Source organism: Magnolia sinica, chromosome 19 (genome assembly GCF_029962835.1).
Source record: "Magnolia sinica isolate HGM2019 chromosome 19, MsV1, whole genome shotgun sequence".
NCBI classification, from domain to species: Eukaryota; Viridiplantae; Streptophyta; class Magnoliopsida; order Magnoliales; family Magnoliaceae; genus Magnolia; species Magnolia sinica.
This window is the reverse complement of record NC_080591.1, coordinates 63,862,830-63,875,004: the sequence shown is the minus strand read 5'-3', so window position 1 is coordinate 63,875,004 and position 12,175 is coordinate 63,862,830. Positions and strand designations below refer to the sequence as shown.

Sequence of the window (12,175 nt, the reverse complement as noted above, 5' to 3'; positions counted from 1 at the left end):
TTTAAACTTGAGATTCATAAGTTGTCTTATCAGGAAGATTTTATTATCGACTGTCTTCTTCTCATACAGCCCTTTCAATTTCAGCCATAAGCTAACTGCTCACTCCCCAAGTATAGGGTTGTGATGTAGTAATAAACTCGGTAAGACCGAGGTCGAATCCACAGGGATTGAACCTGTACGTTTCCCGAAACTAGATAGAAATAGGACTAGCCTAAGATGCAATCTAAATCAAATAGAATTTAGGGAATAGTTGCGGAATAATTATCTAAAACTTAAGGAATTCAGAGGAAGGAAAACTAGGGATTCAGAGGATCCACTTGTAGGGATCAGGGAGATCTTATGCCTGCTTCGAAAATCATGGAAATCAACTAGACTTCCTTTGATTTAGTTTTCAAGAGATGAAAGGTATATGAATTAGAATGGATTCCATCATCTAACCATGCCCAGGAGACAGAGCAAACAACAGAATTAGACTAATTACCAACCAATCAACAATGCATGAAAGTTAGGAAGGATTCCGCCATTCGACCATGCCCATGGGACTATGGTGAATAACAGGGTTTCCTGACGTCATGAGCATCAAAAGGAAGAAAGAAATACTCAAAATCATCGTAGATCCATTGTAATTTCAGTCACAACAAACCTTTAAAAATAACTGAAAGTACCCTTTTTAATTTGAACAAAAATCAATATCAGTCCATCTAAACAATAGGCACCAGCAAAGTTTCTCCCATCAGACTACAAGCTTCACCTCTTAGCCCTAGCTAAGAGGTTTAGCCACACATTGGCATGATGTGGATGAATCTCTTAAACAAATTAAAATAAAAGAAAAAAAGAATAAACAGGGAAAAATACCAAATCAGCCACTTTTCCCACGTGCCAGCCGTTTCTTCTTTCCTTCTCTTTTGTTTTTTTTTCTTTTTCTTCCCCTGATGTGCAGCAGCCTTCCTCCGTTACAGCAGAAAACGCCCTGCCTTTTGCTTCCGTTTTTCCCTCAAACCGAGCACCTCTCTCTCGTTCCCTCACACCGATCCAAAAAAACTGCCTTTCCATGCTTTCTCTTCTCTGTTTTATAGAAGACCCTCCTGAACACTTCGGTCGAAGTTTCCCTTCCGCACCAGGAGGGCTTTCGCACTTTGTTTCCGCAACAGATTCTCGTATGCGCAGTAAAAATGCAAAACGACTTGCGTTTGGAGTGTCTTTGCGGCGTGATATCGACCTACCTAACAATTCTGAAATCTTGGCTAGGGTATTGGATTCCCTGTGGACACATTGGACGGTCCGGATCACATATTCGACCACGAGCGTGATCGCACAACGGCCCAACAGCGGCCGGTCGCGCGGTGAACAGGGCCTGCGGACGGATTGCCGCTGGACTCTCGGTGGGGCCCATTATCGGTGTCAGAAGAGAAATCTACGCCGTCCATTAATCTCCCCTCGAAAAACCGGTTAGGACTGGTCAGTTTTAGGCTGATTTCGGTGTGGCCCACCGAATTTTTCTCCCTACCGTCCATCCTGCGTTTGGACTGTTAAAATCTGATCCACGTTTTTTTCAAGAAAAACCCCACCTAGGTCTTGGTGATATGGGCCGTAGAATTCTTATGGACGGTCCAGATTGGACCGCCGAATCAAGATGGTGGCCCACTGCACCCACCCACGAGCTCTGTTTGTGCGCTGGAAGGCATTCGGATTGGAGAGGGAGAGGGGGAGCTCGGTCAGCGCCCGTTTTTGACCGTGGTATGGTCAGGTGTGCCGTAGGTGAGACTGCTATGTGTGCACACCCGCTACATAAAGTACATACCTTGATGTTTCTACAAAATCCACACCGACCATCTGCTTACCCATCTCATTTTAAGCGTTGACCCCAAACTTGAAGCAGATCCAAACATCAGGTGGGCCTTAAATTGTTGATGTGTGGGCTGATATGTCCGTTGGGCCACTTCTACAATGATCTGAGGGCTAAATTTTGATATGTACGGTTAATTCATGGCCCTTAGGCCATGCATGCAGTTTTGAGCCAATCAGATGGCGGGAACTATGTGATCTTGCATTCTTCACCAATTTCGGGCCTCTTTAACGTGAATGACTTGATTTTCTCGGATCCCTGGCATGTAAATTCTTCAGTCTTGGTTCTCTCGAGTGTGTCCCTTGCCTTTAGTGTCATCAGAGCATTAAATCCATGCTTTGAGCTCCCTTTTCAGTCCATGCTCGTGAATACACCCTGCATCACAAACACGATTAAATCGGGCCGTTAAACAGTACTATGTTTGTAAATCCTGGCAACAACTAGGGTATGATATGCAATATTCGACCCTCAACACAACCCCCAACCAGCATCTTGCTAATCCTGAGCAAGGTATGCGAAAAATAAATTGAGAATTACAGGATAATTTCTACAAACTCAAGAGATTTATGAAAAACAATTCAGATACTCGAATTCTAAGATTCATGAATGTTGGCATTACTTTCTCCTGAAATCAAGCTCATAGTAAACTTCATAATCAAGTTCAAAGTATTAGTTCATCAATTAGAATAATTCTAAACATTGAATTCCATGGATGCATAGTCTAATCTCGAATTATCAACATTAAAATTCACTTCTCTACACATTATCTTTTTATTCTTTTAATTTTTGACTTTTTCATTAGAAGTAACGCCAAGAAGAGGGATCAGATCCTCACCTATAGGGAGCAAACCTAAGGTAAAGACTGTACACCCAACTTTTTCACATATCATTCATGGGGAATCGAATCCTCACCTATAGGGAGCAAACCTATGGTAAAGACTGTTCGCCCAATCCATTCGATTTCTCAAGTTGGTTCCTTTCATGTTTAGTGATTACCAAGTTAATCCTTTAATATCGAACTAAAACCTTAATATGCAAGCGAGATGTGTCCTGCGAATTCATGACTCAATCAATGTTTACAAATTCTAATAATGGATTAATAATTCAAACTTAGCTGTGAAATTTAATAGATAACTGAATCCAAGAGTCATAAAGTACCAACATCACGCATCTTGAAATTTCAAGTGCCCTAGCTGGCCGTCAAAATCACTTCGACTTCATCAGAAATCCTGAAAAATTAAAAATTTTCACAACTTTTGCTCAAGACCAAGAAAACACTGATTAGGAAACCTAATCTCCCACCCCCAACCAAAAATCTACATTGTCCTCAATGTAAAAGAAATAGACATGCAATGCACATGAGACAACGGAAAAATAGGAGTGATGGAAAGATAGTACCTGGACGAAAGAATCAAGAGGCTTTCCAAGGATATCTACGTAAGAGCGGGTCAGCACAAGAGAGACACCAACAAAAATAAAATAAAAATAACAAAAATGAAATCCTACCTACACCACTTTCGTAGGTGCTCTCGATTGCATTTAGCGTATGCAACAAGCCTTTAAACCCCTAGGTTACCCCTAGTGGACGAGTTGTAGTCTCGTGAGGGTTTACTGATAATGTTACCCACAAACATTGAACTAGCTAATGATATAAACGAAATGAAATGAAGAGTCGGGCTGCCTCCCCAGAGCGCTAAGTTTACCGTCTTCACCAGACAAATAAAGCAACTACCCTAATCCTATGAAAGCGATAAACTTACTTGTACCTCCATCGGACTAGGAGATCAATCTTGGTAAACAGGAGCAATCGGGGCATGGACATGTCCTCTCGAATCAAATTTCTTGACAAATGGTTTCAATCGTTGTCCATTGACTTTAAACTCCTTACCATTGTCGGGATCTCTTATCTCAACGGCCCCATGCGGAAAAACAGTGGCAACAATGTAAGGGCTGGTCCAACGAGATCGAAGCTTACCCGGAAAGAGATGTAATCGAGAATTGTACAAAAGGACCTTCTGACCAGGCGTGAATGATTTTCGCAAAATGTGTTGGTCATTAAGTGCTTTCATCTTGTCCTTGTAAATTCTCGAATTATCGTACGCATCATTCCGGATTTCCTCAAGTTCATTCAATTGAAGTTTGCGTAGCGAGCCAGCGTTGTCTAGATTGAAATTAAGATTTTTGATCGCCCAGTACGCTTTATGTTCCAGCTCCACAGGCAAGTGACAAGCCTTCCCATAGACAAGTCTAAAGGGAGACATTCCAATAGGGGTTTTAAAGGCAGTACGGTATGCCCATAAGGCATCGGTCAATCGGATTGACCAATCCTTACGATCTGGGTTAACCGTTTTCTCCAAAATGTGTTTGATCTCCCTATTGGAAATCTCAGCTTGTCCACTTGTCTGTGGATGGTATGGGGTGCTCACCTTATGAGAGATACCATATTTCTTCATTAAGCTCTTGAATGGTCTATTACAAAAGTGTGAGCCCCCATCACTAATGATGGCTCGAGGCGTTCCGAATCGAGAAAGGATGTTTTCTTTTAGGAATTTAATGACCGTGCGATGGTCATTCTTTCGACACGGAATCGCTTCGACCCATTTAGTGACATAATCCACGGCGAGCAAAATATACAGATTTCCAAACGATTGGGGGAATGGTCTCATGAAATCGATGCCCCAACAATCAAATGCTTCTACGATAAGAATGAGGTTCAAGGGCATCATATTTTAATAGAAAAATGCTACCAATTTTTGGCAACGTTCACAAGCATTGCAAAACTCATGAGTGTCCCTGAACATCGTGGGCTAATAAAAGCTGCACTACAGAATTTTGGCCATGGTCTTTTTAGCAGAAAAGTGACCACCACAGCCTGAGAGTGACAGAAGGAGATGACACTCTGATGCTCATTGTTTGAGACACATCTTCTTAAGATTTGGTCTGGGTAATATTTAAACAAATATTGATTATCTTAGAAGATTTTGTGCACCTCGGTGAAAAATTTCTTCTTATCTTGCGCAGTCCACTGTGTCGGTATGGCACCTGTAGCAAGATAATTAGCAATATCAGCGAACCAAGGTGAATGGGAGACTCTGAACAGTTGTTCATCAGGGAACATGTCGTTGATATGGGGCGTCTCAAGGGAATCAGAGGTATTAAGGCGAGAAAGGTGATCGGCCACAACGTTTTCTACTCCCTTTTTATCTTTAATTTCCAAATCGAATTCTTGGAGTAGAAGGATCCATCGTATCAAGCGGGGCTTAGAATCATTCTTAGAAAGAAGATACTTCAGTGCCGCATGATCTGTATAGATAATGATCTTGGATCCGATCAGGTAGGACCTAAATTTATCCAAGGCGAACACTACGGCTAAGAGTTCCTTTTCCGTAGTCGAGTAGTTCACTTGGGCAGGATTTAAAGTCCTACTCGCGTAATGAATGACGTAGGGCCTCTTATCTTTTCTCTGGCCTAGGACCGCCCCAAGAGCATAATCAGAAGCGTCGCACATAAGTTCAAAAGGAAGGCTCCAGTCGGGTGGCTGCATGATAGGTGCAGTGGTTAACGTGCCCTTAAGCTTGGTGAAAGCTTCCTGGCACTGCTCAGTCTACTCGCACGGAGCATCCTTTTGAAGAAGAGTACATAAAGGACGAGATAGGAGACTAAAGTCCTTTATGAATCGCTCAGTAAAATCCTGCGTGTCCTAAGAAGGATCGCACGTCTTTGATGTTCTTGGGTGGAGGTAGGTTAGAGATAAGATCAATTTTTGCCTTATCTACCTCGATTCCCTTGACGAGATGATATGCCCAAGGACAATTCCCTTCGAACCATGAAATGCACTTCTCCCAATTAAGTACTGTGTTCTTCTCTTCACATCTTTTCAACAGCACACATTTAAGACTTTCCTAGCACTTGAAAGATGGACCGTAAACAGAGAAATCGTCTATGAAGACCTCCGATATTGCCCTACCATATCAAAAAGATACTAAGCATACATCGTTGAAAGGTGGCGGGGCATTACATAGTCCGAATGGCATCCTTCGATAGGCAAAGGTGCCGTAGGGACATGTAAATGTGGTCTTTTCCTGGTCTTCAGGGGCTATCTCTATCTAGTTGTAGCCCGAATACCCGTCAAGGAAACTATAATAGGAATGACCAGCTAACCTTTACAGGATCCGATCAATGAATGGTAAAGGAAAGTGGTCTTTCCTCGTGACGATATTCAATTTCCGTAGTCAATGCACATTCTCCAACCAAGAGTGACTCTAGTTGGCACGAGTTCATTATTAGCATTGGCTACGATGGTGATTCCGGACTTCTTAGGGACCACTTGAGTTGGACTCACCCATTGACTATCGGATATAGGGTATATAATACCCACGTCCAATAGTTTAAGAACCTCGGCTTTAACCACTTCCTTCATGTTTGGATTTAGTCTACGTTGTGGTTGCCGAGCGGTTTTTGCATTATCCTCAAGATATATACGGTGAGTACAAATCGAGGGATCGATTCCCTTGAGGTCCGCTATCGTCCATCCCAGGGCTCCTTTATGCTCAATGAGAGTAGCTATGAGCATACTCTCCTGTTCTTTCTCCAGGTGGGCAGAGATCACCACCGGGTATGTCTCATCTTGACCTAAATAGGCATATTTCAAATCAGAGGGCAAAGGTTTTAGGTCAAGCTTCGGCGGCTTGAGGTTAGACGGTAGAGGCACTACATCGGTTTGTGGTAATTCTTCAAATTGTGGCCTCCACCGGTTAACTTCAAGTACCGGTGCAGTATCAAGCAAGGCGCACGTCTCCCTAATCATGTCATCATCAAAATCATGGGAGTGGGCCAGGCACGTCTCCAGATGATCGGAGGATAAGGTCAGCGGTGTCGTATCTTCCACGAAAGAGTCAATCATGTTAATGTCGTGGAAATCGTCATCATCCTCTGAGTTGCTGCTGTTATTGAAAAAAATGTTTGACTCCAATGTCAAATTTCCAAAAGACATAGTCATGATACCATTCCTGCAATTGATAATTGCATTTGACGTGGCAAGGAATGGGCGACCAAGAATGACAGGAATCGAGTGCTCATGTTATTGATGGGTTCGGTGTCCAGGATGATAAAATCTACAGGTAGTAAAATCTATCGACCTGAACTAACACATCCTCAATTATCCCTCTTAGTATACGAACAGAGCGATCAAAGAAGTTGTAGTGTGGTTAGGGTGGGTTTTAATTCACCCAAACCTAATCACTTTGTATACCGAGTAGGGAATCGATTGACGCTCGCTCCTAAGTCAAGAAGTGTGTGATCAATTCGGTGGTTCCCGATTACACATGAAATGGTTGGGCTATCGGGATCCTTGAATTTCTGCGGTACGTCTTGCTTCAGGATGGCACTCACTTTCTCAATCAAGAAGATTTTCTTTTGAATAATTTTCTGTCTTTTGGTCGTGCATAAGTCTTTCAGAAATTTGGCATATGAAGGTATCTGTTTAACGACATCAAGTAGAGAAATGTTGACTTTCACTTGTTTCAACACCTTTAGGATATCCTGAGAGTTAGAGAGAGGTTTTGGTGAAACCAACCGTTGGGGGAATGGAGCAACTAGCTTCTCTAGAAGTTTCGGTTCTAATTTTTGTGGGGCCTCACTAGATTCATTATTGTTGTCCTCTTTCGGTTCTTGAGGCTTTTCGGGCCTAACCGGAAGAGTTTTATCAATGATCTTCCCACTCCTAAGAGTGGTGATGGATTTAGCATGCCCCATCTAATTTGAAGAGCCGGGATCATTATTCTCGTATCGCGGTTTAGGATTGGGGAGAGGTTGTGCAGAAGCATCCCCTTTTCTATAATCGTCATACGAGAATCTATCTTTGCATAAAATCTGTAATTCCCGCATTGCCTGGAGCCGGCTCTTGTATGGGATTTTGAACCGGTTCCTCTTGACGTTTCACTTGATTTGGATTTTGATTGAAGAAACCTGGAGGGGTCGCCATTTGTCTATTCCTCCAACTAAAGTTTGGATGATTTTTCCAGCCAGGTTTTATGTATTAGAGTTAAGTCCAAGAAAGGTCTTTGATAATTATTTACGGCATTGGCTTGTTCATTCAACACTCCTCGAAAGGCGGGTATTGTAGGACAGTTTTCAGTTGTGTGAATGTTGCAATCACAGATGCCGCAAACAATTTCATTCACCTTATCCTTCTTTCCTTCCATGGCCTCAACTTTCCTTATGAGCGTAGTCACTTTATACTTGAGATCATCCTCTTCCTTCAAGAGATATATTCCACCTTTCTCCTTTAATTGAGTCGGCCTAGACGTGGTGTTCGACTTTGGGTAATAGTCCCAAGATTGTGTTTTTTCAGCCAAACTGTCGAGGTAGTCCCATACCTCGTCGACATCTTTATTAATGAACTCTCCATTACACATTGTCTCGACCATTTGGCGCATGGAAGATGTCAGTCCATCATAGAAAAAATTTGTAATGCGCCACGTTTCAAATCCGTGTTGTGGGCACGAATTGACCAAATCTTTGAACCTTTCTCAACATTGGAAGAATGTTTCATCTTCCTTTTGGGCAAAGTTCATGATTGCTTTTCTGAGGGTAATCGTTTTATGATGTGGGAAGAATTTTTTTATGAATTCCCTCTGCATGTCGTTCCATGTGCCAATGGATCTAGGACGCAGTGAATGTAACCACGTCTTAGCTTTCTCTTTTAAGGAAAAAGGAAAGAGTTTCAGCCTAATTGTATCCTCAGATACATTAGGAAAACATAATGTAGCTATAATCTCATCGAACTCTTTCAAATGTAAATATGGACTTTCTGATTCAAGTCCATGGAATTTGGGAAGGAGTTGGATAACTCCTAGCTTGATGTCCATTTGTCCTGTGTTTTCAGGAAAAATCATGCATGAGGGCGTACTCACTCCCGCCGGTTGTAGATAATCTCGTAAAGTACGAGGCAGGGGTGCCTGTTGCACCTCATTTTCATCTTGGGTATCCTCCACCCTGGGTGGAAGTAGAGGAGGTTGGTCTTCAGCCATAACTTCAGTTAACTCAGGGGATTTCGAGCGGTGTCTAGTCCTGCAATGGATAGTCAACCCCTCAACCAATCCTCCTTCAGTCAAGAGACGTCGAGTGTTGTCACGGGCCCACTTGGGCATGAAACACTCGCAGCCCTCAATCAAATTCAAAGTCTAATCCTAAGAAAGGAAAAGAAAATCAAAAAAGAAGGAGAGAGAGAGTTGGAAAGAAATTACCAAATTGATGCCCCTAAGTTAAGGACTTGCAAAAATAAAAACAAAATAAGTTAGATTCTAAAAGAAGAGGAACAATCCTTTAAAATAAAGGTAGAAGTAAACTAATTTCTAAAAGAAAGTGAAAACTTCTAAAATGAATTAGGAAAGTCCTAAACTAGAAAGTAAATTACTGAAAGAGAACTGAAAAATAGGAAGTAGAGAAAGAGCTTACCGAATTAAAAATTTCTATTTTAAAAGCCTACAAAATAGGAAGGTTAGTTTTTAAACAAAAATTCTAAAAATAAATTAGGAAACAAATTAGATTTTAAAAGAATTAAAATTAGAAAGTTAGAAAAATAAAAATAGAAAGTTAATTTCTAAAAAGGGAAAGAAATAACCTAATTTCTAAAAATAAACTATTTCCTACAGAAGGGAGGATACTAGAATTAGAAAATTTCTAAAATTTAAACCCTAATTCTAAAAATAGGAAAAAGTAGAGAGATTAGGAAGGAATTACCAATTGAGAAACTTATGTCAAGATCCTATAAAACAGGAAACAAGTTAGTTTTGAACTCAAATAAAAATAAATAAAAAACTAAGGTTAGTAAAATCCTAATCTTAAACTAATCCTAAAACCAATTAATTTCAGAGAATCGTAACCGTCAGTCCCCGGCAACGGCGCCAAAAACTTGTTCACACCCCAAGTGTAGGGTTGTGATGTAGTAATAAACTCGGTAAGACCGAGGTCGAATCCACAGGGACTGATACCTGTACGTTTCCTGAAACTAGGTAGAAATAGAACTAGCCTAAGATGAAATCTAAATCAAATAGAATTTTAAGGAATAATTGTGGAATAATTATCTAAAACTTTAAGGAATTCAGAGGAAGGAAACTAGGAATTCAGAGGATCCACTTGTAGAGATCAGGGAGATCTTATGCCTGCTTCGAAAATCATGGAAATCAACTAGACTTCCTTTGATTTAGTTTTCAAGAGATGAAAGGTATATGAATTAAAATGGATTCCATCATCAAACCATGCCCAGGAGACAGATCAAACAACAAAATTAGACTAATTACCAACCAATCAACAATGCATGGAAGTTAGGAAGGATTCCGCCATCCGACCATGCCCAGGGGACTATGGTGAACAACAGGGTTTCCTGACGTCATGAACATCAAAAGGTAAAAAAGAAATACTCAAAATCATCGCAGATCCATTGTAATTTCAGTCACAACAAACCCTTAAAAATAACTGCAAGTATTCTTTTTAATTTGAACAAAAATCAATATCAGTCCATCTAAACAATAGGCACAAGCAAAGTTTCTCCCATCAGACTATAAGCTTCACCTCTTAGCCCTAGCTAAGAGGTTTAGCCATACATGGGCATGATGTGGATGAATCTCTTAAACAAATTAAAATAAAAGAAAAAAAGAATAAACAGGGAAAAATACCAAATCAGCCACTTTTCCCACGTGCCAGCCGTTTCTTCTTTCCTTCTCTTTTGTTTTTTTTTTTTTTATTTTTCTTCCCCTGATGTGCTTCAGCCACGTCCAGCAGAAAAAACCACCCTTGTCTTCCCATTTTTCTCCTAAAACTTCACGTCTCGGCCCAAAAAACTCCCTCTCCATGCTTTCTCTTCTCTGTTTTATAAAAGACCCTCCTGAAAACTTTGGTCGAAGTTTCCCTTCCGCACCAGGAGAGCTTTCGCACTTTGTTTCCGTAACTGAGTTCGTCTGCGCAGTAAAAATGCAAAACGACTTGCGTTTGGAGTGTCTTTGCGGCGTGATATCGACCTACCTGACAATTCTGAGATCTTGGCTAGGGTATTGGACTCTCTGTGGACACATTGGACGGTCTGGATCACTCAAAGTATTGATGACCGTGGCCCACTATCTCCCGTAAATTTCGGTTTTCCCGAACGTGCGTAAGGCAGTGGGCTCATGATCGGTGTCAGAAGAGAAATCTACACCGTCCATTAATCTCCCCTCAAAAAACCGGTTGGGAATGGTCAGTTTTGGGCTGATTTCAGTGTGGCCCACCGAATTTTCTCCCTACCGTCCGTCCTGCGTTTGGATTGTTAAAATCTGATCGACGTTTTTTTCAAGAAAAACCCCACCTAGGTCTTGGTGATATGCGCCTTAGAATTCTTATGGACGGTCCAGATTGGACCGCCGAATCAAGATGGTGGCCCACTGCACCCACCCACGAGCTCTGTTTGTGCGCTGGAAGGCATTCGAATTGGAGAGGGAAACAGGCTCAGTTAGCGTCCGTTTTGACTGCGTTATTGGTCTGGTGTAATGCAAGTGAACGTGCTCTGTGTACACGCCAGTCACATAAAGTGGGTCCCTTGATGTTTCTATAAAATCCACACCGACCATCTGCTTACCCATCTCATTTTAAGCGTTGACCCCAAACTTGAAGCAGATCCAAACATCAGGTGGGCCTTAAATTGTTGATGTGTGGGCTGATATGTCCGTTGGGCCACTTCTACAATGATCTGAAGGCTGAAATTTGATATGTATGGTTAATTTATGGCCCTTAGGCCATGCATGCAGTTTTGAGCCAATCAGATGGCGGGAACTATGTGATCTTGCATTCTTCACCAATTTCGGGCCTCTTTAACGTGAATGACTTGATTTTCTCGGATCCCTGGCATGTAAATTCTTCAGTCTTGGTTCTCTCGAGTGTGTCCCTTGCCTTTAGTGTCATCAGAGCATTAAATCCATGCTTTGAGCTCCCTTTTCAGTCCATGCTCGTGAATACACCCTGCATCACAAACACGATTAAATCGGGCCGTTAAACAGTACTATGTTTGTAAATCCAGGCAAAAATTGGGGTCATAGGGCAAATCTGCCTATTAGGTGGACCACACTACAAGTATCAGTGGAGGATTGAATGTCCACCATTGCAACCATTTGGGGTCACAGAAGTTCTGGATCAATATGAAATTTATTTTTCCTCTTAATTTAGGCCTTTATGACCTTATGAACAGATTGGATGGAAAATAAACGTTATGGTGGCCTTGTGAATTCTAAACAGTGAAAATCATTATCTTCACTACTATTTGTGGTATGGTCCAGATGATCTTTCGATATGATTCAC

The 12,175-nt window shown here is 41.5% G+C and overlaps 1 protein-coding gene and 1 non-coding gene across 4 annotated transcripts in view; both read left to right on the top strand.

Annotated features, from left to right (window-relative positions):
• Positions 1 to 12,175, top strand: part of LOC131235482 (probable 3-hydroxyisobutyryl-CoA hydrolase 2) — an 82,356-nt gene that overhangs the window by 47,954 nt on the left and 22,227 nt on the right. The window lies entirely within an intron of this gene.
• Positions 8,333 to 8,439, top strand: LOC131235757 (small nucleolar RNA R71). Its single transcript, XR_009166279.1, has one exon. It is a non-coding gene; the product is annotated as a small nucleolar RNA R71 (small nucleolar RNA).